Genomic DNA, 26,986 nt, shown 5'->3' with positions numbered 1-26,986 from the left:
CTGAATCGTTAACTGCGGTCCTGGGGCCTTGGCCATGGGTGGCCAAAGGTTTTCCAGGATGGTTTCACATTTCTGGGCTCAGAGACAAGTAAGCACCTCAAGCATCTAAGTCAATGCTGGAGCCAGGATTTAAATCACATCTCCCAAGTCCCATGCATGCTACCTGCAAAAAAGGGAAGAAGACAAATTTGCTTTTTTTTTTTTTTTGAGACAGAGTCTTGCTCTGTCACCAAAACTGGAGTGCAGTGGTGTGATCTTGGCTCACTGCAGCCTCTGCCTCCTGGGTTCAAGCGATTCACCTGCCTCAGCCTCCCAAGTAGCTGGGATTACAGGCACGTGCCGCCACGCCTGGCTAAGTTTTTTTTTGTATTTTTAGTAGAGATGGGGTTTCACCATGTTAGCCAGGCTGGTCTCGAACTCCTGGCTTCAAGCTCTCTGCCTGCCTTGGCCTCCCAAAGTGTTGCAATTACAGGTGTGAGCCACTGTGCCCGGCCCAAATTTGCTTTTGAGGGCTCATGACTACTACACGGGGCCCATCCCTGTGAACATGTTCACTGCCCAAGCTGTCATGGGTTGGCAATGACTGCATCGGGTCCAAGGCTTCTTTTTGTCTCCATGAAGTTCTTTTCATAAGTCTTATTGGACCAATGACGATCTGCCCCATTTCAAGAGATATCTAGGAATGAAGGCTCCTGAATCCTGTCTTTTCTACATTTCCTGTGTTGGGCAAAGACTTTATTAAGATGCTCCCATACTGCATCCTTGTACCTGTGGATGAAGCTCAGGATCAGGGGCTTGTGAGAATATCAGAGCTCAGACATTTGGGATAATGACTGTGTTCCAGGCGCCCTGTATTTAGAAATCTGACAAAGAGTGATGATATGAGCTGTGGAGAGCTGGTTCCTTGGGTTGCCACAGAAACCAAATAGAGCTCAATTTAGCATTACATTACAGGGTACTCACAGAGATTGAGTCAAACATTTGTCTACTACTGCTTTTTTCTTTTCTTTTCAAATTGAACATTCCTGGCAAGTGGCAAAACACCTGTGAAGCTAAATGGGGGCAGCAGGTTGTGCTGTGCTAAAGGAGTGGGTGTTCTGGAAGCTTGACAAGTGGCAGGGACTTAGCTTTTCACCCAAAGCAGGATTGTTGCCCAAACATCACCCTCCAGGTCTAGGCTCCTTCTGAGGAAGGAGTACCTTGAGAAGATAGCACAGAGAATTGGACAGAGTCTGGAGCTATGGGTTCCAATACAGTTGTCACTAGCCACGTGTGGCCATTGAACACTTGCATTGTGACTAGTTCACACTGGGATGTGCTGTGAACATGAAACACGGGCCGGATGTCAAAGACTTTGTATGACAAGAACAATGTAAAGTGTCCATTAATTTACAAATATTGATTGCATATTGAAATGATAACAGTTGGGATATATTGGGATAAATTTAGTATTGAAATGAATTTAGTATTGGAATGAATTCCTCCTGTTCCTTTTTATTATTCATAATATTATTACTAGAAAATTTAGCATTATATATGTGACTCACATTGTATTCCTATTGGACAGTCCTGGTTCAGACACTGTTGTTCTGATGCTGGATTGATTTTCCATGAACTGAAGAAGTTGTTTAACCTTGTGATACTTCAGATTCTTGATCTGCAAGATGGAGGTATTCATGCCATCTCTAGCTTCTTCATAGACTTGTGTTGGAGATTCGATGCTGATGTGGGCTCTGTAATGCACTTTCCTAATTTCCCCTTTAAGGATGAGGTACCCACTCCCCCAGCTGTCAAAGTATTGGCTGCTGAGGACTCAGCTGAGTCCCTCTTCAGGCAATTACCGTGGCTGAAGAGAGCCACCCCTCATGAGCTGGGCTCTTTCAGGTGAGTCTCTAAGATGCAGTCAGTATCAAGTACAAGCAGAGCCAGAGATCACCAGGAGCTACATGAGCAAGTGGTTCAGACCCCCACATCACCACTAGTGTTTCCTCTCCCTCAGCAAGTACCCGTGCCTATGGCTGCAGTGGAGGCTATCTGATGAACAGCTTAGAGAGGAGAAAAAAGGTCAAGATGTGTCACAGATGGGTTGGCTTTGTATGTGGGTTCCAGTTTGAAAATGGACTGCTGTGAACTAAAGCTCCACTTGGGGGTGTCCCTGAAAGACAGAGATGAGAGGAAATTCTCTCAATAGGCAGAGCTTTGGGAGGTAGACCTAGTCATTCTTCTGAGTGGAAAGAGAAGTGGACTAAAGTACAAATATATATCAGCTCATGAGGAGCAGTGAATGACTTGGCTGGTTGGTCAGGGGTCTGGAAAGAAAAAGATCAAATGGCCGGTGTCGGGCTGGGGAAGAGCATGGGGATGGGCAATGGGAGTGAGCACAAAGCGCTGGAGTCTATGTATTGCATGTCAATGCCACCTGACAGCAGCTACCGTGGAAGAGGCACCAGACAACCACGTAGACAGAATGACTCTGCCAGTTGACATCAGCCAGTCTCAGTCTTCAGCCATTCCAGTGTCTGAGCAATGGGTATGAGGGTAGAAGAGCCATGGTATGAAGGATTCAGGTGACAATGTGGTATACCCTGTAAATCAACCACCACCGTAGGGGGCTATGCTGCAAAGGGTGGAGTTCATGGGTCCTGGAATTGAGGGGTGAATGTGGGAGTGGCCCTGCTTACCATCCCTCCCAGTGAGTCACGGTGGGTCCTGTGCTCTCCATCCTCCCAGCAGGAGACTCCATGGGTCTAGAGGTGCTGGTTCCCAGAAGGAGAAAGCTTCCATCGAGGTATGTGACCAGAGCCCTTTATACTTTAAGCTGTTATTGCCATCTCTCTTCTAGCTCCTTGTACCAAGATATTCAGCAGGCAGGGAAAGGCGTCTCCATACTGGCAGGAGCCATTGGCCATGATATCAGCAAGAAGTAGTGCTGCTGTTACCTAAAGATGGCAGGAGATAATCTGTTTGGCATTCAGGGGCTACACTGGGGTGTCTCTTCGTACTCCCCTGCCAAATTTGAGGTAAATGGACAAGTGTAGCAGCCACGGCCAGAGAAAAATGTGGTGACCAGGGGCTCAGTGTCCTCAGTTATGAGGGCTGGAGCCACCCCACCAGGCATGTAGGCCAGCCGCAGTGTGGGCCAAGGGCGAGAGGACTCTGGAAAGGATAGTAGAGGAGGGGCAGAGTAAGACTCAGTGGCAGCCTTAAGATCAGAGCAGTATAGTGGTTGGTCCTACTAATCTCCCACTGAGAATTTCCCCAGGTGAAGACAGCAGCCAGAATAACAGTGAAGTTGCTCCCAGAAAGGGCACACTTAGGCTGTGAGGCAAGTGAGCTGGTGGTACAAAGGGTGTGCTGTCCACGATGCTGGGGTGTGCTGCCCAGATTTCCCATACAGAACAGAGCTACTTGTCCCCTGACTGCTGGGAGTATTGATGGATGGCCAATGGCTCCCTTCTGAGTCCGTCTATAAAGATTACCCCTACTGGTTGGTGTGGAATACAAAGGCCCGGTTCCTCTGTCTTGATTCAGGACAACCTTGTAGCACATCCCAGCTCCTGGATTTCCTGTAGGATTCATCTTCTCCTTCTGCCCAGTCTTACTCATCTCACTCCCTTAAAGATGTTATTTCTGAGAGCACTCCCCAGTAAACGTAAACATGTAGTAAACATCCTGCATGCAAATCTCTGTCTCAGAATATGTTTCCTCAACCACCCAACCCAAGAATGATGTCCTAGTCACTGTATGGTGCAAAGCATGCTGAACTTGGCCTTGGAAGCTCTGGGTTCCAGTCAGGGCTCTGCCCTTTCATGAGTTGTCTGGCTGGCCCAGGTTCCCCATGTATGAGTTGGGGACAGCAAGGAAGGAGTTTGGACCAGGTGATCAAAGATCCCTTCCAGCTGTGACTTTTCATATGTGTGAAATGGACGGGGAAGGATGACTTACATGAAGAGCTGGAATGATCTTTGTGAACCCTTCAGATGTCCTCTACATATACAGAAAGTAAGCATCGGAAGGGTGATGTGATTTTTTTTTCATGGCTGCCCTGCTAGAAAGCAGCAGAGCTGAGATTTGGAGCCAGACTTCAGTCTGCCACGTTGTCTGGGTATATCGCCTTCACCATCTCTGGATCTCTAACGTCACTGATTGGGGCAAGGCACAAGAGTGGGTAGGAGAGGAGAATTTGAAGGTTGTTTAGAAGGTTCTGATCAACTAGCTATTCCCCCTGCATGTCTTTGGGTTCTGTTGTCCAGCAGGCAAGGCAAAGAGTCACTACACTGGCAGGAGTCATTCACCCTGAAAATGAGGGGGAAATTCTACTATTTACTTACCTCAGATTGCTAGGATGTTATAGCCTTTGTCTTAGGGCAGTGCTTCTCAAACTTCAACATGCAAATGAATCACCTGGGATCTTGTGAAAATATAAATTCTGACTCAGGAGGTCTGGGATGGGGCCAGAGAGCTTGCATTTCTAACATGCTTCTAGGTATGGATGCGGCTGGTCTGTTGACCACATTTTGAGTAGCCAGGGGCTAGAGTGCAGCTCTCAAACTTTGGGTGCATCAGAACCCCCTGGGAACCTCTTAAAACTGCTCATCATCATAGATTCAAATTCAGTAGTATAGGATGAGCATCTCTAATTTTAACAAACGCTCTAAGTCTCTAAGTAATTAAGGTAACTGCCAACACTGGACAACCATGGTTCTGTAGCAGTGACCTTCACAGTTGCAGTTCTGTAGCAGTGACCTTCACATTCGTGTTCCTGAATAAGCTGAACAGGTATCACACTACTGCTGCATGAGGAAGGAGACACAACTCCAGCCTGAATCACGGAGGACACAGGTGCTGAAATATACTGAGTGTTCAACATGGGCTAGGCACAGATGACCACAGAAAAAACCCCTGGGACTTGTCAAAATTACCCTAAGAGGGCTATAGTTTTATGAAAACAATCAAAATACAGAAATAAAATTTGTGATTACTTATAAAATGTATTTCCAAAGTAGTTGTAAACTTCATAACAAGGAGCTTTATCTTTATCTCAAGGTTGATGTGCAGTTGATGGGCTACTTGTGAGTTACACGTGAGGCCATTTCATGGTTTTTGCAACTCTGGCAAAATTGAGACTGAGACTGTAGACTCGGGATGCAGGAGCTGAGGGTTCTGCTTAAAAACACATTGCTTCATTCCCTGAACTTCATTCTAGGGCTTGTCCAAGATGCTAATCTAGTTGACATCAACATTTTACCACATGGCTTTCTTAGCCCATTTAGGGTGTGAATGGGTTCTTCAGTGACATTGGGTGGAGAAAAATAGACCTACCTCCCCTAAGTGTCTCCAGGTGGCTCATGTGCTAGCCTGCTTCTCAGAAAGACCCCCTTTCTCACCTCCCTGCTCACTACCAGCTGCCTGGCGAATGGACATCCTTAATGCTTCGTGAGGGAGAAGGTTCTGCTGCCTCAGCACAGGGTGGGTTGGGCATGAGAGTGAGTAATGGAATGTCCCCGAGAAATCCACCCTCCCTGCCAAATGTGCGTGCCAACTTACACCTACGGAGAGTCTGGTTGCGTTTGCTTGTTCATCAGAAGAAAATAAGATAAACCCTGAAGGGAGATGCTGTTGGCAGGACAGCCACCATGGCAGGTGTGGGGGCTGGGGAGGGCAGTGCTGCCCTCAGGCAACCGACCTAGGACCTGCTACAGAAAGCCTGTGCTACACGCTGGATATACAACCCCATGCGATTACTGCAAGTTGCGATAGCACAGGAGTGCAAGAGGCCTTCAGCACACGCAGCCTGCAAGGAGAATGGAAGGCAAGGGAGTGGATCAATGGAGCCGAAGTCAGCCAGGACAGCAGCGCTGTCTGCCTTCTCTAGTGAGAGAAGTGGCCCAGATGCCTGTGGATGAAGCTCCGTGGATGGGACCTGGAAGCAGAACAGAACGCCTGAATTTTGCTTTATGGCCATCTTTTTTTGAAGTGAAATGATGAGCTCTCTGGACTCTTCTCTTTCTCTCCCCCACCGTCTTTTCAAGGCATGTTTCCTCCTCGTACTCTCTGACACATCTCCCAAATTATTACTCCTTGTACTTTAGCTGAGCCCCTGCTACTTTCCTTGAAGATTTTTGTCCTTTATGTTCTATTCTCTTGTCATCAGGTTTGTTTTATGAAATAAATTACCTAATTAATTAAATGGCCATTGATCTTGGACTTAATTTTTGCTATATACCACACTGAGGAATAAATGACCTCATTTAATCCTCAAATGAGGATTTTCCTATGAGCAAACACTTTTGATTCTGACCATTTAACAGATGAGGAGGATGAGGCAGACTGGTTATGTGATGCTCTACGGCTGTGGAGCCTCCTTTGGTGGAAATCATGGCACTGAGTTTCCTGTCCTGAGGCTGTAAACTTGCAGCTCCACTCTCAAGGTTCTTTTTTGGGGCGTGGGATGAGAGCAAAGATAAGTCGGGTTCACAATTGAGTATTTTCTTTTGTTTTAGGAGATAATCATTCAGAAAAATCTCAGGAAACTTTGTCAATGGCAAAAACTGTTGTATTTGTTATCTCATCTGTTTGCTGGTAGTGATTAGAAATAAAACTTTTAAAATAGTAAGGGCTGATGCAATTTTTTTGAGGGGTGGTGAACAGGAAAGAAGATACTAAGTGAGAAGCCAGACAGCTTGTGTCCTTTTCAGTCAGTCTTGGGGAAACAGGACCCCTAAGACAGCAGTAGATGATGACAGCTTTAAAAAGACCAGGAGAGTGGATTTGATTTCCGAGGCCCTTGAGAAGAAATAGGGCATGGGGAGCTAAGTCCCCAGATGCTTAACTAGCAGGAAGTCCTCCAAAAGACTGTGAAGATTAATCAGGTATTGGCCTCCTTTCAAGAGACTTGGGCTCTAATACTGGAGCTAACATTTGAACATAAACAGTTATACTACAAAAGATAATGTGGAAGAGAGAGGGGACTGTAGCTGCAACCAGCATAGGTGAAATCAGCAAAGCAGCAGTGAAGAAAATTCTGTTGCAAAATTTCTACTGCGGGCAAAGAGAAAGAAATCTGAAATGCATAAATTCGATCCAGCCTGTACTTGGCGTGGGAGAAGTCTGTCTTGGGTCTAGAACGGGGTCTCTGTGTGACCTTGAGCACGTCTCTTTACATTCAGATGCTCAGCGGAACGACCAGCCTCTAAGACTTCCATCTGTACTAAGCTGGAGGGGAGAAATGAAACTGTAAGAAAGGAGAAGGATGTGTGCTGCAGGGCTCGTCCAGGGTTTTCCTGGGAGAGTCACTGGTTCACAGTGTGACATGGGGTGTCGGTACGAATTTCATAGGTGCCATTTTCTCCCCTGGCTGTGGACAGCAGATCTCTTTAGGCGCTCAGCTGCTTAGAAAGAACATCACTGCGGTTTCCAAAGAAACATGGTCTTGCAGTCCAGAGACAGCAGGTGGCGCTCTTTCTCCTGAAACAGATTGATGTCTGCAGCTTGGCTTGCAGGCTGTGCGGGGGATGCAAACCAAGATCTCTGCAGTCTGGAGGCATCCAAAGAGACCCGGGCAAAAATGGCTGGTCAGGACTGCCTGCCAAGTATAACTATTCCCTCACTTGAATGCGCCCTAGAGGTGCCAGCTGGGCTTGGGCTGCAGCACCGACCAAGGTGAACACACACAGCCTCTTTTTCCACAATTTTACCGTTAAGTTGCTGCATTTGCAAAGGGAAATCTTCTTTGTCACAAATGATGACTGTATCTGTCTGGGCTTCAGATTGTGGTAAGGAAGAGTCACTCCATCTCTGTGTGTGATAAGTATACTATCACTCATTACATGGGAAGGTGAGAGATCCAGGGTCCTCCCTGCCATTTTAGGTGAGACAGCATCCCAGGGAAATGCAAACAACAACAACAACAACAACAACAACAACAACAAACGAAGCAGGATCTGGGAGAATGTCTTACCTGGAGGACCCAGCTTTTACCTGGGAGATGTTGTAATGTCTCAGTGAGGAAAAACCTGACATTAGCTCTCCTTTGAAGACATTAAAGAAAAGTAAAAACAAAACAAAAACAAATGAACAAAAAACCAAAACAAAACAATTTCATAATGAAGTGAAAACATCACTGGATTGGAATTCATGAGTCTAGTGAGGCTGCTCACTGGCTGTGAGACTTAGGCAGGTCACTTACCTCTGGTCCTCAGTCTCACTTTGATTTTCAGTAGTAATCAATAACTTACATAGCATGTATATATGTGTGTGTGTGTGTGAGAGAGAAAGAGACAGAGAGAGAGAGACAGAGAGAGAGAGAAAGTGAAGAGAGAGAGAAGAGAGGCAGGCTATCAAATAGAATAGCTCTTGGGGGGAAATTTGTATAAGGCAAGACAGAAACATACATTATTGGGGACTGAGGAAATCCTTTCACTTTAATTTCCATTTCAATCATTGAAGCTCATAGTGACTATGCCCAGCGAAAAAGCCATGCCATTTTCCTCTTCTGGGAACTGAGATAGATCCCTCAGAAGTATCACAATCTATATATATATATATATGTACCTATGATCTCCATTCAGTTGCTAGAACAGCTGTGTGCCTTCCATCAAAGTCTCTCTTCTGGCTTCTGAGGTGGGGGGCAACTTCAACAGACCAGGTTCCAATGGGGAGAGAGAGGGAGCTCTTCTTTTGCTCCCGGGGCACTGGAAACATGTGGTAGAGGTGAGGAGGGAGGAATCATGGTGGGGGACAGGTGGCGGTGTTCCATGGACATGGGAGAAACTGCAGTATTGCGCTCCTACTTGGTGGGCTTGGCCATTCATCAGCCATGAATTGAGAGCCTCCTATGTACAGGCTAGGCACATAGCTGTCAACATGAATTGAGAACCTCCTATGTGCAGGCTAGGCACTGGGGATGCCTTTGGAACCCCACGCAGTCTTTGCTCTCAAGGAGTGCACTGTCTCATCAAGAGAAAATAGATAGAGTCCGTTTTCCCTTCAGCCCAAACAAGCACATTTAGGCCCTAAGGGGCTCACATAAGTGCCTTGCTCAGAGGACTCTCCTTCCTAATCTTCCTACTCCCTTGCTCAAGGTTTGGTTAGACACAGTCAGTAATAAAAATGATGCTTTTCAGACCATTGGACGCAGCTTTCCATGTGCTTTGGCCAGTATGCAGATGGCTGCCAGGCTGCAGTATTGAGGATTCTGTTTGGCAGGAACGTGCTCTGATTCCTTAACTGTAGGCTTTGGGGACCAGAAGTGGCCAGGGCCTTAAAGGCAGCTGAAGTGAAGCAGCTCTTCTGCACACTCAGCAGCATCAGGCTTCAAGCTGCAGTGAGGCATGGACCCAAGATAACTGCAGTGCCCCAGGTGGGATGCTGCAGTATCCTTGGGAATACCCGTGGCTGCTGCAGGACACACAGCACAGTGGGCCGCGGTTGGGTCTGAGCTGCCAGCCACAGGGTGAGCTGCTGACTCACTGCTGCAGCCATGAGACCTGTAGCCACTGGAACAGCATGGGGAATTCTTTCTTTCTTTAAAGGAGTATGTGACCGAGAGGAGGGCAATGGGATGATGAGTCAAAATGTGAGCCTAAATAGCAGCTGTAACTGTTTTCATAGAATTCTTGGGCAGAAATGTTTTTAATCAGCCTTGGAAGGATGCCATATTGGGGAAGTTATTCAATCAGTCAGTCAGCATGTATTAAACACCCATTGTGTGCCTAGCATTTATTGTGTGCTTAGATTATAAGGGGAAAATGAGGAGTGCAAGATGTTCCTTGCCCCACTTGGGGATTATAAGACTGGCACTTAGAGAGCCTTATTCTGTGCCAGACATAGTATTTGATGTGCACTAGTTTATGTAATCTCACAGTAACACTGTAAAATATTACAGGTATTTTAATTTATTCTACTGTCAGTTGGGAAGTTAGGATTTGAACCATGTCAGTTCAAGGTCAGAGCTCTTTACCACCGTACGAGTCTGTTGTTTGAGAAGTGCACACAACTGGAGAACAATGCAGGATGATTCATGGTTAAGTGATAAATCATATTTATAATACAAGCATTTATGATGAGTCCAGAATAAATTCCTATCAATCTACAACCCTGAGTCAGCTGCAGTGTGTAGATTTGCTTATGTTTAAGCAAATATTGAGCCTGCAGAGGGAGTTTTTGAGAAGGTGGAGGATCAGAATGAGCACTCGTAAGGTTGGTGAGGGGCAGCTATGGGTACCATCAAAGGGACAGCATCAGATGACCTGCTGTGAGTCTCAGGCCACTGTGTGCCTAGAATGGCCCTAATTGTTGGGGAAAACACAGAATGATAATTACACATATTTTTGCTCTTTGAGAATTTGGTCTGGTTGGATTTACCTGATCAATTAATCAACTTAGGAACTATTAGCAAAATAAGAGGAGAATGAGGTTCATAAGGGGTTGAAGAGGGTCCATGACCATCCCATTCAGTCTTTAGTGGGTCAACATTTGTGTTAGCAAGGAGTCCATGGGCCTTTTACCAGATGATATTGACAAAGACTCAAAAGCTCTTAAATGTTCCTGTAGAGATACTGGCTATACGTCCGTGGCAGAGCTGACCAGAACTACCTAAGCCCTCTGGTTTCAAGCATAAGAGATAATCCTGGGCAGCTGTCAGAGAAAAATCTCTCATGAAACTGATGAAATGCCTTTGTCTTTTGGCTGGTAGAGCTGATTTTTCCAGGGACACAAATGTGCCAGCTCTCTGACCCAAAGCCCAATGTCTCATACACTTCTTGGGCACTCATTTGGGCTCATGGATTCGGGTTACAGTATCTCCTTTTCTCTCTTTCTCTAGTATTTAGCTAAGGTGGTGACTGATGCAATTGACCTGATCCTACTTCTGCGTTGCCCATAGTTATTAATTTTTTTGGATCCCTATCAGGGACTCTATAAACTTTAGCTGGCTGGCTGAGTTCTGATGGGGGTTTTAGAAGCTCAAAATTGTGAGGAAGATGAAGAAATGAATAAGATCTGGTAAAGATATCTCCCTGGACAAAAACCTTTGGCGGAATGCCAGAAAAGTAACAGATGAGTTCAGAAGACTTCACAGGCAGAATCTGAGACCCAGACCAGATCAGGGTCCCAGTAACCATGGAGAAAGCAGTTTCCACGACAGTCAAGCAGAAGGAAACTTGTCACCTCATACCTGAAAGAAGTTGCTCTGGCACTGTTTTATGGGAATGGAATAATTAAGAAGGTGGGCGTGGTTGGTTATGGGCAAGGAAGAATAGATCAAGCAAAAAATTTTGAGTTGAGGCAGGGATAACTAGAGAAGACTGATAACCATGTTGACTAGTCCCAAGCTAAAGAGAAGACTGAGGCTTAAATTATAATGATCAAGTTATGTTTCTTCTTTTGAAAGATCTCTATTCAGAGAAAATAAAGTTGTTTTTTAACTGGGAGTACCTGGCTCTACCTGTTCTGTACTGCAAGAGACCCTGCGAAGTGGATTATCACAGAAGAATCAAGGGGAGAAGCCAGGGCCCAATAACCTGTTATTTCAAAGCAAAACCACTGCCTTTGTGTGGTGATGAGGTAGGATTCTTTCCGTGTGGTAAGACTCACTGAGCAGCTTTCTCTTTGGGGCTCTCCTAGGCCTATTTCCTGGTGCAACCAGTTACCGAGTGAGACCCATATTCCATGATAGCTAAGAATTGGCTCTGGGCTTGGGCTGGAAATAGAGATACTTAGAAAACTGTTAATTTCTCAGCTGGGGGCAGTGGCACATGCCTGTAATACCAGCATTTTGGCAGGCCGAGGCAGGCGGATCGCTTGAGGCCAGGAGCTCGAGACCAGCCTGGCCAACATGGTGAAACCCTATCTCTACTAAAAATACAGAAACTAGCCAGGTGTGGTGGTGCATGCCTGTAATCCAGCTACATGGGAGGCTGAGGCAGGAGAACTGCTTGAACCCAGGAGGCAGAGGTTGCAGTGAGCTGAGATCGCACCACTACACTCCAGCCTGGGCAACAGAGTGAGAGTCTGTCTCAAAAAAAAAAAAAAAAAAAAAAAAAAAAAAAAAAAAAGAAAATTGTCAATGCGGGGTTGTGTCTCACTCATCTCTTTATCCTTGGCACCTAAAAAAAATTCCCAACACATCATAGTAAGCCAGTTATATATATTGATTGAGCCATTTTAAATGATTTGTGCTTTGGGATTGGCTATGTGGAAGATAAAAGATCTAAAAGACAGTGTCCTGTTTCTGTTGCCTCAGAAGTATTTCTCAGATAATAAAATATTGGCAGATTTCTGATGACTCTCAAGAAAGCCTAGAAATAGAGCTAAAAAACATGGAGGATAATAAGTTATTCCAGGAATAGAAGAAAAGAAAGTCCCTTCAAGAGAATTTATTGAGGTTTTGGTTTCTCTAAGGATAGTGTGGTATAAGGAGGCAAACTGTTGGAGCAATGTTTGCAGGAAATGTTTTCTCAACATATGAGGTGTTTGTCAGGTGGATGAGGACAGTGTGTGCAGGACGGATGTGGTACAACAAAGCCCAGCCAAGGAACTTCCTGGAGTGACTGTTGATGGGGTGGGTGGGAGTTGGTGTAGCTGGAGCACAGGTGAAGGGTGGAGATGAGACAAAAAGGGCTACAGCTGTATGATTCCATTTTCCTTCTAGAAAGACGACCCTGGCAGGGTGGCTCACACCTGTAATCCCAGCACTTTGAGAGGCCGAGGCAGGCAGATCACGAGGTCAAGAGAACTAGACCATCCTGGCCAACATGGTGAAACCTTGTCTCTACTAAAAATACAAAAATTAACTAGGCATGGTGGCACACGCCTATAGTCCCAGCTGCTCAGGAGGCTGAGGCAGGAGAATCACTTGAACCTGGGAGGTGGAGGTTCCAGTGAGCCTAGATCGGGCCATTGCACTCCAGCCTGGGCAACAGAGTGAGACTCCGTCTCAAAAAAAAAAAAAAAAAAAAAAAAAATACCAGAAGGAGGCCAGGCACGGTGGCTCGCATGGCTCACATCTGTAGGTTGCAGTGAGCCAAGATCGCGCCATTGCACTCTAGCCTGGGTGACAGAGAGAGACACCGTTTCAAAAAAAACAAGCAAACAAAATAAAAAAAAAAAATGAAGAAGAAAGAAAGACCACCCTGGAACCCTGGGCGTAGTGTAGAAGGAGAGGAGGAAGGAATGATGGGGAGGCAGCAGGTCCAGGTAGGATTCAACTGCAATAACCTGAGTGAGAACTGAGAAGAACCTGAGCTGGCACAGTGCCCGCCGGCGGGAGAGGAGTCAAACTGGGAAATGAGAGGAGTTGCACCTGACTGAGCTTATCGATTGCCTGAGGTTGGCAGTGAGGGAGCAGAAAGAGTTTGGGAAGGTGAACGTTCAGGGTTTGAGGTCCTGCTGCAAGGGACAACATTCTTTGAAATGTTTTTATCTTAAACATTCATGCAAATTTCTATTATTTTACTTAAAAATATACCAATGTTTGCATTTCCATGAAAATAATACGTAAAACAAGTTTACAGACTGAACTTTCCGAAGCTTCAGAGAAAATGGACATGTAAGAAAACTGTACCATGGTCATGTGTGGTTTCTGATGCTCCCAGCAAATACCCCTTTTGAAAAGTGTGGGAGTCTTCCATGATCCGGCAACACCTCCCCTTGTAACCTTCATTTTGGCCAAACTGATCTATTTACTGTTCCCTCAGCCTTCTCATGAATATCCTACTTCTCTGGTTTTGGATGTTTCAGATTTTCTGGTGCTTCTCTGGGCCATCTTCCAGGTCCAACTGAGACACTGCATCCTCCCTCCAGCCTTCCAGAACTATGACCCCCTTCTAGCTCCTTTCTCTGGAATTCTGCAGACTTGTTCTACCCTGCTTTTATAATTTAACTGTAGATAAAACCATATATAAAAAGAGCTAAAAAAATGTATTGTGACTATTATTATTATAGGGCTTCAAGGTTGTATGTTTAGTTTTTTTTTTTCAAGCACATTTTAAGTCCTAGATTTTAAGTCAGGGACTATGTCACTGATGTCTTTGTTGCAGCACTCAGCTCAACATATACTTTTTGGATAGATGCAGTCATTCTGTATATAGAAAACAAACTTATATTCAAGTGGAGGGAACAGATGGTAACTTTTTTCCTCAGAATATATCTGTGACTTTAAATTGAATGTTTATTCCCATTAAATGAACTATTTTATTTCCTCTGTAAAGTAAATTTAAGTAGCAGAAAGCCAGGATATCTCCTCTTTTTATGTTTTCTCCTTTGATGTGACCAGTAAAAGGTAGGGCTTGGGTCATCTTAGGTGGCTGTGATTCTGACATTGTGCAAGTGCAAGCATTTTTTCTGTCAAGTCTGCCTGAGCCCAGTTCTTAGCTTTTTAGGCAGACATTTTCCTGCTTGAAAAATCAAAAGGTAGAAAAGCTGAGAGAAGTATGATGGGAAATTGCTTTCTAAAGACACCCATGCAGAAGCGTGTGGCTTTCCCTGAAGGCCTCCTCTCCTTACACTAGGTTGAGTATTTCCACCATGTCACACTTTATTGTTAGTGTTGATGGCCTGGGCTCCCCGATAGTGGAAGCTCCCTGGGGGGATGTCTGTGTCTTATAAGGCAAAATCTCATCAAAGAGTGTATTGGAGTTATTTCTTGAGAGAACATATGAAGAGAAAACTGGAAAATGTACCAGAAGGAGGTAGAAGGAGACAAGGATCATGTGATACTTTTTCAGTCCACTAAAGATCTGAATCTGGTAATTATGGGTTGAGAAAATGGAGAGAAAAAATTCAGAGAATTTCTGGTGAGGCTGTTGATACAAATCGAAAGGCTGAATGAGAGAAGTCAAATTAATAAAAGCAGAAAAGTATGGAATAAATGGATGAGACTATGCTTTGGAGGAATCAAAACACAGTATATCAGTTAAGTGACTTTAGATTCAGAGACGAAAATGGAGTCTTTTGAGTTCATTTCATCTCCTTTCATATCATCCTGGAACCACATTCCAACTGGCAAGGCACTAGTTATCTACTGGATCTCTAAATCCTTTAGAGGTGAATTTAACCTCCAAAGTGTGCTTTGAGTTGGTGGTTTCTTCACCGTCATTATTATTAACTTCCTATGGCTGCCATAACAATTTATCATACACTTAGTGGCTGAAAACAATACAAATGTATTATCTTATAGTTGTGTAGGCTAGAAGTCTGATGGATTTCATTGGGCTAAAATGAAGGACTTGGTAGGGCTGCATTTCTTTCTGGAGGCTCTAGGAGAGAATCTGCTTCTTTGCCTTTTCCAGTTTCCAAAGGCCATTTGTAGTCCTTGGCTTGTGGCCCCTTCCCCCATCTCCACACCCAGCATTGTTACAGCTCTCTGCCCGGCTTTCATGATCACATTTCTTTCTCTGATCCTTTTTTTCTGCCTCCCTTTTCCACTCTTAAGGACCCTTTTGATTATTTTGGGCCACCCAGATAGTCCAGAACAGTCTCTGTATTTTAAGGTGAGTTAAAAGTTTCTATCTGCAACCTTAATCCCCTTTTGCCATGTAACCTAATGTAGTGACAGGTACTGGGAATTAAGGAGTGGATATCTTTGGTAGGCGAGGATTTATTCTGCTTACCACAATCCTTGGTCACCATTATCCTGACCTGGATTGCTGCAAAAGCCTGAGCTCTGCGGGCATCATACGGCCAGCAAAGAACAGAGCCAGAATGTGAATGCAGGAGTCAGACTGCCTGTTAGGCAGTTAGGAAGGCGAGCCTCTCTCAGCCTCAGTCTCCTGTAAAAGGAGGACACTAATAGCACCTACCTCATGGGTTGTTATCGTTGTGAGGATTAAATATATACCTGTCACACAGGGACCACTGTGTTAGCAATTTTTATTATTGTTACTTTATTAGTTAGTCTCCTGGTCTCTACTCTCAACACTCTCCACTCTGTCCATACTGAAGCTAGAGTGATCTTTCTTAAACACAAGTTGATCATGTTCTTCCTTTTCATGCTATGAAAATCATTTATGCTATGGTCTTTGCTCCCCAACCTCTCTACATTGAGTCCAATTAGGCTGTTTGAAATCAATTGAATGGGGCAGATATTTCACATTTCTGTGCCTTTGTACACGGCACTCTGTTTGCCTGGACTTCCTTCCTCCCCTTGACTCTCTGTCTCACTTCATGCATACTTCAGAGCCAATTCACTGAAATCCTGGGCAGAGCGGATGACCAACTGAACTCTTTTGCACCAGCTATGTATCTGTGCTCCACACCACTCACACACGAGTGAGCCACACTGGCCGCGTAGCTATTGCCTGGAGCCTGGCACGTACTAGACACTCAAGAAAAGAGTGTTGAGACCACCGTGCTGGGAATTTATTCTTTGCAATTTATTGGAGTGTTTTCCTCATGCATTTTTTTCAGGTGTCTTCTTTCCCGTGCTGCCAGAAGCATCCATTTGCCTCAAGGAGGATTAGGGTTTCTATAACAGGAATGCAAAAGGAAAACTATCTAGCTTTTGATGCCCAGAGTAGGAATTATTTTAAAACATCTTTTAGTTTGATTTTTAAAAATTAAATAGTTTTGTGAAACCAGGACTTGCCAATTAGAAAGGGCTTTTCAAAACTTCTTTGGCTTTTTTAGTGTGTTAGAAGCCAGCTTAGTTGAACTAGGTCTTAGAGATTATTCCGTAGCATAGGGGGGACACCGTTTTCTGCAATTAACCTGGGCATGAAGTTTTGTTGCCCTGAGAAGAAGAAACACAAGTAGCAGAAGTGCATTCCAGAGAGGAAAATAAATGAAAATCTCCCCCTTGGGTCCTGATGAATTTTGGGAAGGAGAGAAGACATCAGATGGTGAGAATCTTACATCGTGCTTCTACCTGGTAGATGTGGGAAAGCCAGAAGCAGAAGACATTTACATTTTCCTAATTTCGTTTCGGGACTCTGGGAGGAAACTGCCTTGGAAGATATTCCTTGTGTCATATGGAACAGTCATGTTGGAACAAAGCAAATGGTGAGCTATGGTTAAGCAGAGGGGGAACTTGAGCTCAGCTTCTAGAGGCCTTCCTCTCCTCTCAGGTTGAATGAGAAGAATCCAGAAAGTTCTTCCTGCCCTACTGAGTGATGCGCCCTACTGAGTGATCATTGATGAAAAATCATCCATGAGTTCCTGAAGTTGAATAACAGGAAATTGTATTTGTTTTTCAAACCACTTGGCTACTATAAGAAGCTGCTGGTCACAAAATGCATGTCCAGTCAACTGCAGTCCTACTGGCAACCCTTGGTTTGGGCGTGTAGCAGGGATACTCACTGCTGACAATCCTGCCATATTTACAGCTTGTGTAAAAATATCATTCTAGGAACTTCGTGTTCTGTTGTCTCCTTTGATGAACTCCAAGTATGGTACTGCCTCACTTAAGATGGTGGGAGTTAGCAAAACGTCTACTCCAGAGTTAAAAGCATTTGCAAAGTCATTAGCAATGAGGCGTTGCACTTTCTGTGCTTTGATGAAATAATTTTCCCAGTTTTCTTTTAATAAGAAAAAGTTTCCTGAGAGAATTCTTCCTCTCACCACATCGTTGAACACTTCTTGTCTGGTTGAAACATACATGGCTTCAACCATGAGTGGACACATTGAGTGGACACATCAATGTCACATCTGTGACCATATTGTAGCCCATCAAGTCTTGCCATATTTAATGCCACTTCTGATGTACACAGTACATGATAGCAGACAATTGAATAACTGGTGTGAGGAATGGATACTTCAATTACTTTGGCCCCTTCGACTCAAAGAGGTCAATAGCTTTGGACCAACAAGACTGTACTTCACTTGATAATTCTGGCACAAGATATTCCTTTGGAATTCCTATACATAGTTTGCTCACATCTGCCAAACCAAATGAATGGATTAATAGGGTCCTGTACTGTGGTACAATCATTGGTGTCATGTCCAGCTAATACACTCAACACAACTGCTGCATCATCCACACATCTGGTTAAGATTCCTGGCATATCCATCAAATTCACCAGGGGAATGAGACCATGATGGGAAACTAAACCATAGCTTGGTTTGAAACCAACAAGCCTGCAGTGGGCAGCAGGATTTCTGGTTGATCCTCCTGTAGCTGATCCTAAAGCCACATAGCATGTGAACTCCGACATAGCAACTGCAGTCCCACCTAAGCTTCCTCCAGTCATCAGCCAGTCTAAATCTTCATTCTTGCTGTGGGGATTCTGCTTCCTCTTTTCTCTATATTGTTTTGAATAACTCAGGGGTTTTTAACTGGTCCAAACACACCGTCTGTGCTTCTAGATCCCATAGCAAACTCATCTAAATTTGTTTTTCCCATTAGTAGAGCTCCCTGATCCAACAACTTCTGAACTACTGTAGCATTAGAAGATGGTATATAACCTTTCAGCATGTTTGATGCACATGCTGTCTCAATGCCAGATGTGCTAAAGTTGTCTTTTACTGCAGTAGGAATTCCATCTAAATCCCCAAGTGACTGTTCATTCTTAGATCTCCTTTCTGATTCTTCAGCTTGTTTAAAGGCCTCCTCTTCTGATACAGTAATATAGGCATTTAGAAACTTGGTCTTCTTGATAAGAGAGAGACGTTTTTGACAGAGCTCTGTTGGTGTAATCTGGCCTTGTGTCAGTGCTGCAGAAACTTCTCAGAGGGTCTGGCCCAGCATGGTCCTCGTGCCCAGCCTGCCACCACAAGGGCCAGGCAAGGAGGAGAAAGAGGTCATCAGTTGCTAGTGATATTACATGGGCACAGCCATCTTTGATCATCACTGTGGGATTCTAAAAATTTTAAAAGCCACCTAAAGAGTGTTCCCAGTTTGCGGCAGGGTTATAATTCAAAATGTCACTTGCAAGTTGGTTATTTGGAATTCACAAGGGATATCTCTACATAGAAATAGTGTACTTACTAGTGACCAGGTTCCTAGCCCAAGTATAACTGAAAATGCAGCTGAAATAGAGTATATTTGAAATAAATAGTTGAAGATCTTAATGGTACAATGCCAATGTTTTAAAAAATATATAACAAAAATTAAATTAAACTAAACCATGTTTATTTTGAATATTTAGTCTTTGAGGGAAACACACATTTAATTAAAAAGGGTAAGAAGTATATGAAGATCCTAAAGAGGGTGTCTCTGCGACTTTCAGGGTTTCACTGGCTCTTTGTAAATCTGATTTTCACTTGAATGTCTACAGATTTCCCTTTTCTTGTTATTGCTGTTTCTAAGGCATCAATCTTATGTATATTGACTATGAAAATGGATTTCACATTTTTGGGTGGGAGGTGAGACTGGAGAGAATTCCTGTTATGTTCCAGGCCTGGAATCACTTGAGATACATCGAGGGACAAAACAAAGTTTCTGTTTCTGAGGAATTTTCTTTCTTCTGGAGATATTCAGACAACAAACTAATGAAAGACAGATATACCATTGAATATCAAGTAGTGATAAGTGTTTGGAAGAAAAACATTGGGGTAAGAGATGAGATTTTAGATACACTAACCAAGGCAAATCTCTTGGAAGGCACTGCTGACAGAGTTCCTTGAAGAAGCAGGGAGTAATCAATGTGGCTCTGCAGGAGGAAGGATATTCTAGGCAGAGAGAAGTGAAGCTTAAAACCCCATGCTTGGGCAGGTTCCAGGAACAGCAGAAGACCAGTGTGAGTTGGGTGGTGTGGCAAGAAGACAGCATAAAATGTGGGGTCAGGGAGGTCGGATGGCCATGAAAGTACTCTGTGTCTTACTCTAAGCGTGATTTTTTTTTCTATGTGTGAAGTTGTAAGTTTTTCTATGAGAATTGTGAAAGACTTGTGTACAAGAGTAAGAGGTAATGGTAAAAGATGGATGAAAGAGGAAAAAAGCATTTTTTTTGGTCATACTTCTGAGTAAATAGATAATTTGAGATGTATTTACTCAGGGATAAATAGAAGGGGTAGAGCAGGGAACTAGTGAAGGTGGCAGGGGTCAGATAATTTCCAGAGCTAACCACTAGATGGTGCATTTAGCCCAGGACAGCTTGGTTACTGTCCAGAGCAAGCCTGGGATGGGGAGGAACAGAGCAAAACCACAAATTTACTTAGACGAAAGTCTACGCTTCGGTGTAAAAACTTGTCACTTGCTGAAATCATGGGAAATAATTATCTTAAGATAGAAGATAGTGAAAATTATGAGTAATTTATACAACCTTTATTGTTTAGATAACATTAATGTTCCTCCCTGCTTCCACATCTTTTTATAAGAATGAAGAGGAAGCTAAGGCTTCCAGGTGCTCTAGATAATACCACCCCACCCCAGAACAACCACATGATTTACAGGAGGAGTGGAAGGGGGACTGAAACTCTGTGTGCTCCTGCCAAAACTCCAGTCCCTTCTTCCTCAACATACACAGCCTCTCCATGACCACCACAAGGCCTGACATCATCTGGTTCTTGATCCCATTTTGCATGAGTTACCACAAGAATTCCAAGACTCTCAGGTCCTCCTAGCCTTAGACTCTAACTCCCATAAGGGTCTTTGCAGGATGTTGCAATGGAGCCTCCCCATCCACCTGCTCTGCTTTCTGATTCTCCATGGCACTTACAGCTCCTGCCATTTATATAGCTTATGTATGCTAGTGGGAGCTCTATGCAGGCAGAGGTTTGCATCTGTTTTGTTCACTTTTGTATTCCCAGGGCATAGAACAGTGACAAACAGCATTTAATAAATATTTGTTGAAAGATTAAATATTATTTACTTGGAAGAACAAGGCCTGATCTAAGCAGGCCCATGCATGCATGAGAAATGGAGTACAGGATTTTCAAGAGCTTCTGCAGGCAAGGAGACTAAGCATTTCCTGCCACCTGCCAACTTTCTCTGCTTCCTTTGATCCCAAAGACCCAGTGGAGTTCTTATTGAAAGGATGATTTAAATGACAACTTTCACATGATCTCTTAGAGTTGTGCAATAGTTGGCATTTGCCTGCAGACTTTCCACCAAGGGAGGCTGGTTAGCCTAGAATGGGTTTACTATGGGGGATTGTATAATCTAATCTTCTGGTGTCTTGGGATGTTGCTCCTCTCCCCAGTCAGACAAGGAAGGCATTATAATATGAGCCTTTGTATCATCTCTTTCACATCCTAATAATTAGTACAGGGAGTCCCCCTGCCCCTCAGGTGACATTAAAAGTGCTCAGTTTGTATAACTTGTATAAGGTCCATATGGCTGCTGCTCTCCCTACTACTCAGAGTCTACTTCAGAGGCTGCAGGGAAACACCCAGCTGTGGGAGTATGGACTGCCCATGAACCCTTTAACAGGTTCCTTCCCCTTAAGTTTAGCTGCCTTATAGACTGTAATCACCTTGAGGGCAGGTCTGGATCTTGCCCATCTTTGTAGCCCCATGAACCAAGTTCAATCCCCAAGCCCCCACTGCCAACCCAAAGTAGTTTTGTTGGTCTACAGCAAATGGTAAACTTGGCTGATATTGGCATGGTGATGACTTTCAGTTTTAATAGGGAGTGTCACATTTTGGCAGCAGGCATTGCAGTACCTAGGCCCCTGCCTGTGAGAATGTTCCTTCTGCCTCTTGACTTGCTCCATTTGCTTTGTGTTGTGTCTAATGCATTGCACTTAAGTCAGAACAGCTGGGTGGATCTCTATAGAATATTTTTTATTTAATGTTTTTTGAGAACTGGCAGGGAGAGTGCTGCTTGAAAGCATACAGGCCATGTCTATTTTCTTTCAACATTTACAACTTACAGAAAGAAGCTAGATCACAGGCACATGGAAACTAAACTCTTCCTTTTCTAATGTAAACAGCCCTTTTCATCTGCTTTCTCTCTTTATGAACAGAGAGATCTGTAAGTCACATGGGTGAGTGATGGCAACAGTTGACTCCCTGGGTGGTCTGATGGTGACAGTGACTTTGCTGGCAACTTGTGATAATTTGGGTACTCTTTCCCAGTTTGTGAACATCCTCCTTTCTCCCTCCTGCAACTTGACCATTTCACTGCGATTAGCACTGCCAGAAAGGGATAAACCAAGTAAGGGAGGTGGACAGCAAACAAGTCAATTTTGCTACAAGTTGGTCATTCCAAAAAGCATGTGCGACAAGAGGGAGAGGCTGAAATTAATGGCCAGGATAGTGATTTGAGATTGTTTATGGTACAGTGCTTCCCATTAAATTAGGCTGAAGAATTCTTTTTTTTTTCTTTTCATTAGCTCAGAGGACCTTGTAGGTATATCTGTCAGAACAACAGTTCATTGAGGTGGGAGAAGAATGTTGTTTCTACCATTGCAGGAATGATCACAGCCTCGTACACATCCCCTTTCTTTTTATGTAATATCCTCCAAAGCGGGGTACAAGCATTAAGTGGGGTACAAGCATTCCTTCTGTATGATAATTTACTGCAGCAAAGGAGTAAAATATTAGAGTTTCTATTTATTTGTATCTAAAATAAGAAAGAAATTAAGCTCTAAAAATATATACTATATGGGTTGACAGTGACTTACATATAAAATTTATAAGTAAATATATTTTGGGGGCACATGCCTAAAAGTTTTTACTCATAGGGGTGGATGATCAAAAAACTTTGGAGGCAATAATATAAATAATCATGAGGATAAAATCGCCTTAGAATATTAGAAGTTTCTCTGAATCAGGTAGTATTCAAAAGAGGAAAGATACGTTCATGTAAGTAATTATTATAACAACAAATTTTAAAATTGTAACTCAGGGATTCTCATCCCAGAAATATTACTGCATATTACCTTAAAGCTCATGTCAAGACAAGATGTCAAGACAGAAATTTAAACATGTCATGAAAAGGGCAAATAAATTGACTCAAGTTGTGATTTGAATATGGAGAATGACAGAAGAGTTTCTGAGACACACCGTGGGGAAGGTGTAGCAAAATGGTCCCTAAGGGAGAAGTCTTAGTCTCATGTGCAGGCACCAGAGGTGTCTTGTGCAGGGAGCACTTGGTAAGTGAAGCATTACTGTGCCATCCCTGCAATAGCATCAGTGATAGCCAGTCAGGATGGCTGTGCAAGAGCTGAGCCCCCTTTTCTCTTGCCCTTTCTCTTGTCAACCTTTTCTTCTTACACTCTATTGAAAGGCATATTTGCCTTTACTTGTTGGGGTATCTTCTGAGAGGAGATATCTGTACCTAAGAGATTAGACCAAATATATCATGAGATTCTTAACAGACTGAGAGTTCAATGGGAATATTAAAAAGCAGGCCAGACACAAAGGCTGATTTTTCTGTTACTGCCTTACTCCAAGACCATTCCATTTGGTTGAACTCTGCAAGTCAATGAATGCACAGCTTATCTCTCTGTCTGGAAAGGGCTGCAGTTTCATCTTTTGGGCAATGCCAAAAAAAAGTCTCACTCACTGTTTTAAACTTGCGTTCTCCTAAGTAAGCGAAAGAAGTCTTTGTTACAGATATTGAAGCTGGATGACTTCTCCCCATGGCCTGGTGTGGACTCCCTCTCTAGAAGGCATAACTATTACTGGGTTAGCTGACTTAGAGGTTCATGTACTCTCTGGCCGTGGGTCATTCTCTCTTCTGCTCTTTGTAGGGTCCTTCAGTAGGGAAAAATCAGAGTGGGAAACCGCTGGGTAGTGTTCCATCAAGGAAGCTATGGGAATGTTCGAGTCAAAGGAAGGTGACTCAAGACACGGAGCGCAGGGGCCAGTGTACAGGGAGGACCTAGTGGGGTCAGGACTGGTGTCAAGGTCAAGGCCAGTTATTGCACCCAGTCATGTATTCCTCACTGATGTCTTTATACAAAATGACATTGCAGGGGAAGCCAGCCAGCATTAGTATACAGGGACTTATGCCCCCTTTTCTGCATTCTACTAGTTTGCTAGCCCTTCATCTTTATTTTTGATATTTTTCTCCTCAAATCACTGGAGAGACTTTGAAATATGCAAGAAGCATCTCTTTTTTCAAATTCCATCTCCTGCCATCAGCATGAGGACTGTTTTTTGCATATGGACAGTCTGTAAGACATGTGGCATGTGTTGGTGACTTTCTTGTCCTTGCAGAGTCACAGGAATGTCACTGCCTGGATAGGCTTAGTAATCACAGCTCTGGTTTAATACCTGCTCTTGCTTTCCATCTATTTGGGGATGTTTGATGACTTTTCAGTGTAGAATGCAAACAAATGAAGATTTATCTAAGATGCCTTTGTTTAGCAACTGGCTGGCTATTTTATCATGGCTTTAAATTTGGCTTCTTACTAATGACTATGTGCATTTGGGAGGAAAGGCTGGCTTTGCAGATAAGAAAGCAGCTGTGTGTGTGTCTTGTTTAATGCCTTTATCATATCGCCCTCTACAACCAAACTTCTTTTTCAATAGCTACAGAAATGTTTGAAATTGAGCCTATATTCAGGGCACAACTGGGCACTTCAGAGGATTCAAATAAGTAGGAGCCACAGTTTATTTATTTTTTTGGCTTATAAACAAGATAAATTTCTTTCTTTCTCTCTCTTTCTCTCTTTCTCTTTCTTTCTTTCTTTCTTTCTTTCTTTCTTTCTTTCTTTCTTTCTTTCTTTCTTTCTTTCTTTCTTTCTTTCTTTCTTTCTTTCTTTCTTTCTTCTCTCTCCTCTCTTCTCTCTTTCTCTTTCTTTTCTTTTCTCTTTCTCTCTTTCTGTTCTTCCTTTCTTCTTTCTGTGGGAGAGTTTCCGGAATGGCAGATGAGTTGGTCTCCCCTGTGTGAGACACCCATGGGGAGCCACGGGCAGCCTCTGAGGAGAAAAGTCTCCTTATTGCCTTCATGTCTTTATGCCTCGAGAGGATAACAGCTCAGCGGCATGCCACGGGTTGCTCGGGGAAACAACACTCCCTTGAAGCAGTGGAGTATAATCAAACATCTTGGCTCATCCTGAAACCCACTCCTACCCATTTCAGAACCAATAACTTGAAGATCTTAAGTAGTTTGGACACACGCCTTTGCTCGAGGAAATTCACAGAAACCACCACTGCTATACATTTTATTGAATGATTCATGAGTTCTCCTTCACTGATTAATCCTTTTCCTCTTCCCTTCCTAACCCTCCCATCTACCCTAAGAACGAAGAGCTTGTAAATCAATAAATTAGGTGGAGGCAGAGAGCTCGGGGCCATGGGCAAGCCTCCGATGCTCCGTTTCGCTGGGCCTGCCTTTTAAACTCATACTCTGTCTCTTTCTAAATCCTTTGTCTCTGCTGGACTTGGGGTACCCACCAGGTGCTGTGGGGCTGGTTTTCCCAACTCTTTCTTTCTTTCTTTCTTTCTTTCTTTCTTTCTTTCTTTCTTTCTTTCTTTCTTTCTTTCTTTCTTTCTTTCTTTCTTTCTTTCTTTTCTTTCTTTCTTTCTTTTCTCTCTCTCTCTCTCTCTCTTTCTTTCTTTCTTTCTTTCTTTCTCTTTCTTTCTTTCTTTCTTTTCTTTCTTTCTCCTTCCTTCCTTCTTCCTCCCTTCGTTCCTTCCTTCTTTCCTTCCTTCCTTTCTTTTTTCTCTGTTCTTTCTTTCTCTCTCTCTCTCTTTGTTTCTTTCTTTCTTTCATTTTATTTCTTCTAAAAAAAAAAGGATACATGTGCAGAATGTGCAGTCTTGTTACATAGGTGTACGTGTGCCATGCTGGTTTGTTGCGCCTATTGACCCATCCTCTAAACTCCCTCCCCTCATCCCCACCCAAACAGGCCCTGGTGTGTGTTGTTTCCCTCTCTGTGTCTGTGTGTTCTGAACGTTCAACTCCCATTTATGAGTAAGAACATGTGGTGTTTGGTTTTCTGTTCCTGTGTAAGTTTACTGAGGATGATGGCTTTCAGCTTCATCCATGTCCTTGCAAAGGACATGATCTCATTCCTTTTTAGGGCTGCATAGTATTCCATGGTGTATATGTACCACATTTTCTTTATCCAGTCTATCACTGATGAGCATTTGGGTTGGTTCCATGTCTTTACTATTGTAAATACTGCTGAAATAAACATACATGTGCGTGTGTCTTTATAGCAGAATAATTTCCATTCATTTGGGTAGATACCCAGTAATGGGATTGCTGGGTCAAATGGTATTTCTGGTTCTAGATCCTTAAGGAATCACCAATCTGTCTTCCACAATGGTTGAACTAATTTACGTTCCCACAAACATTGTAAAAGTATTCCTATTTCTCCGCAGCCTCACCAGCATCTATTGTTTCCTGACTTTTTATTAATCACCATTCTGACTGTCATAAGATGGTATCTCATTGTGGTTTTGACTTGCATTTCTTTAATAATCAGTGATGTTGAGCTTTTTTCATATGTTTGTTAGCCATGTAAATGTCTTCTTTTTAGAAGTGTCTGTTCATATCCTTTGACCACTTTTTGATAAGGTTTTTTTTTTTTTCCTTGTAAATATTTTTAAGTCCCTGGTAGATTCTGGGTATTAGACCTTTGTCAGATGGGTGGATTGCAAAAATGTTCTCCCATTCTGTAGGTTGCATATTCACCGTGATGATAGTTTCTTTTGTTGTGCAGAAGCTCTTTAGTTTAATGAGATCCCATTTGTCAATTTTGCCTTTTGTTGCAATTGCTTTTGGCATTTTTGTCATGAAGTTTTTGCCCATGTCTTTGTCCTGAATGGTATTGCCTAGGTTTTCTTCTAGGATTTTTATGGTTTTGGGTTTTACATTTAAGTCTTTAATCCATCGTGAGTTAATTTTTGTATAAGGTGTAAGGAAGGGGTCCAGTTTCAGTTTTCTGCATATGGTTAGCCAGTTTTCCTGGCACCATTTTGCTGAATAGGAGATCCTTTCCCCATTGCTTGTTTTTGTCAGGTTTGTCAAAGATCAGATAGTTGTAGATGTGTGGTGTTATTTCTGAAATCTCTTTTCTACTCCATTGGTCTACATGTCTGTTTTGGTACCAGTACCACGTTGTTTTAGTTACTGTATCCTTGCAGTATGGTTTGAAGTCAGGTAATGTGATGCCTCCAGCTTTGTTCTTTTTGCTTAGGATTGTCTTGGC

The 26,986-nt window shown here is 43.3% G+C and overlaps 1 protein-coding gene and 1 pseudogene across 1 annotated transcript in view; one reads left to right on the top strand and one right to left on the bottom strand.

The window, feature by feature from the left end:
* LOC103230639 (lymphotactin) overlaps nt 1-26,986 on the top strand; it is a 196,687-nt gene that overhangs the window by 37,781 nt on the left and 131,920 nt on the right. The window lies entirely within an intron of this gene.
* On the bottom strand, nt 17,753-18,682 carry LOC140710209 (glutamyl-tRNA(Gln) amidotransferase subunit A, mitochondrial-like; annotated as a pseudogene).

This window comes from Chlorocebus sabaeus, chromosome 25 (genome assembly GCF_047675955.1).
Source record: "Chlorocebus sabaeus isolate Y175 chromosome 25, mChlSab1.0.hap1, whole genome shotgun sequence".
NCBI classification, from domain to species: Eukaryota; Metazoa; Chordata; class Mammalia; order Primates; family Cercopithecidae; genus Chlorocebus; species Chlorocebus sabaeus.
The sequence above is the reverse complement of the archived record's forward strand: the minus strand, read 5'-3'. Positions and strand labels throughout refer to the sequence as shown.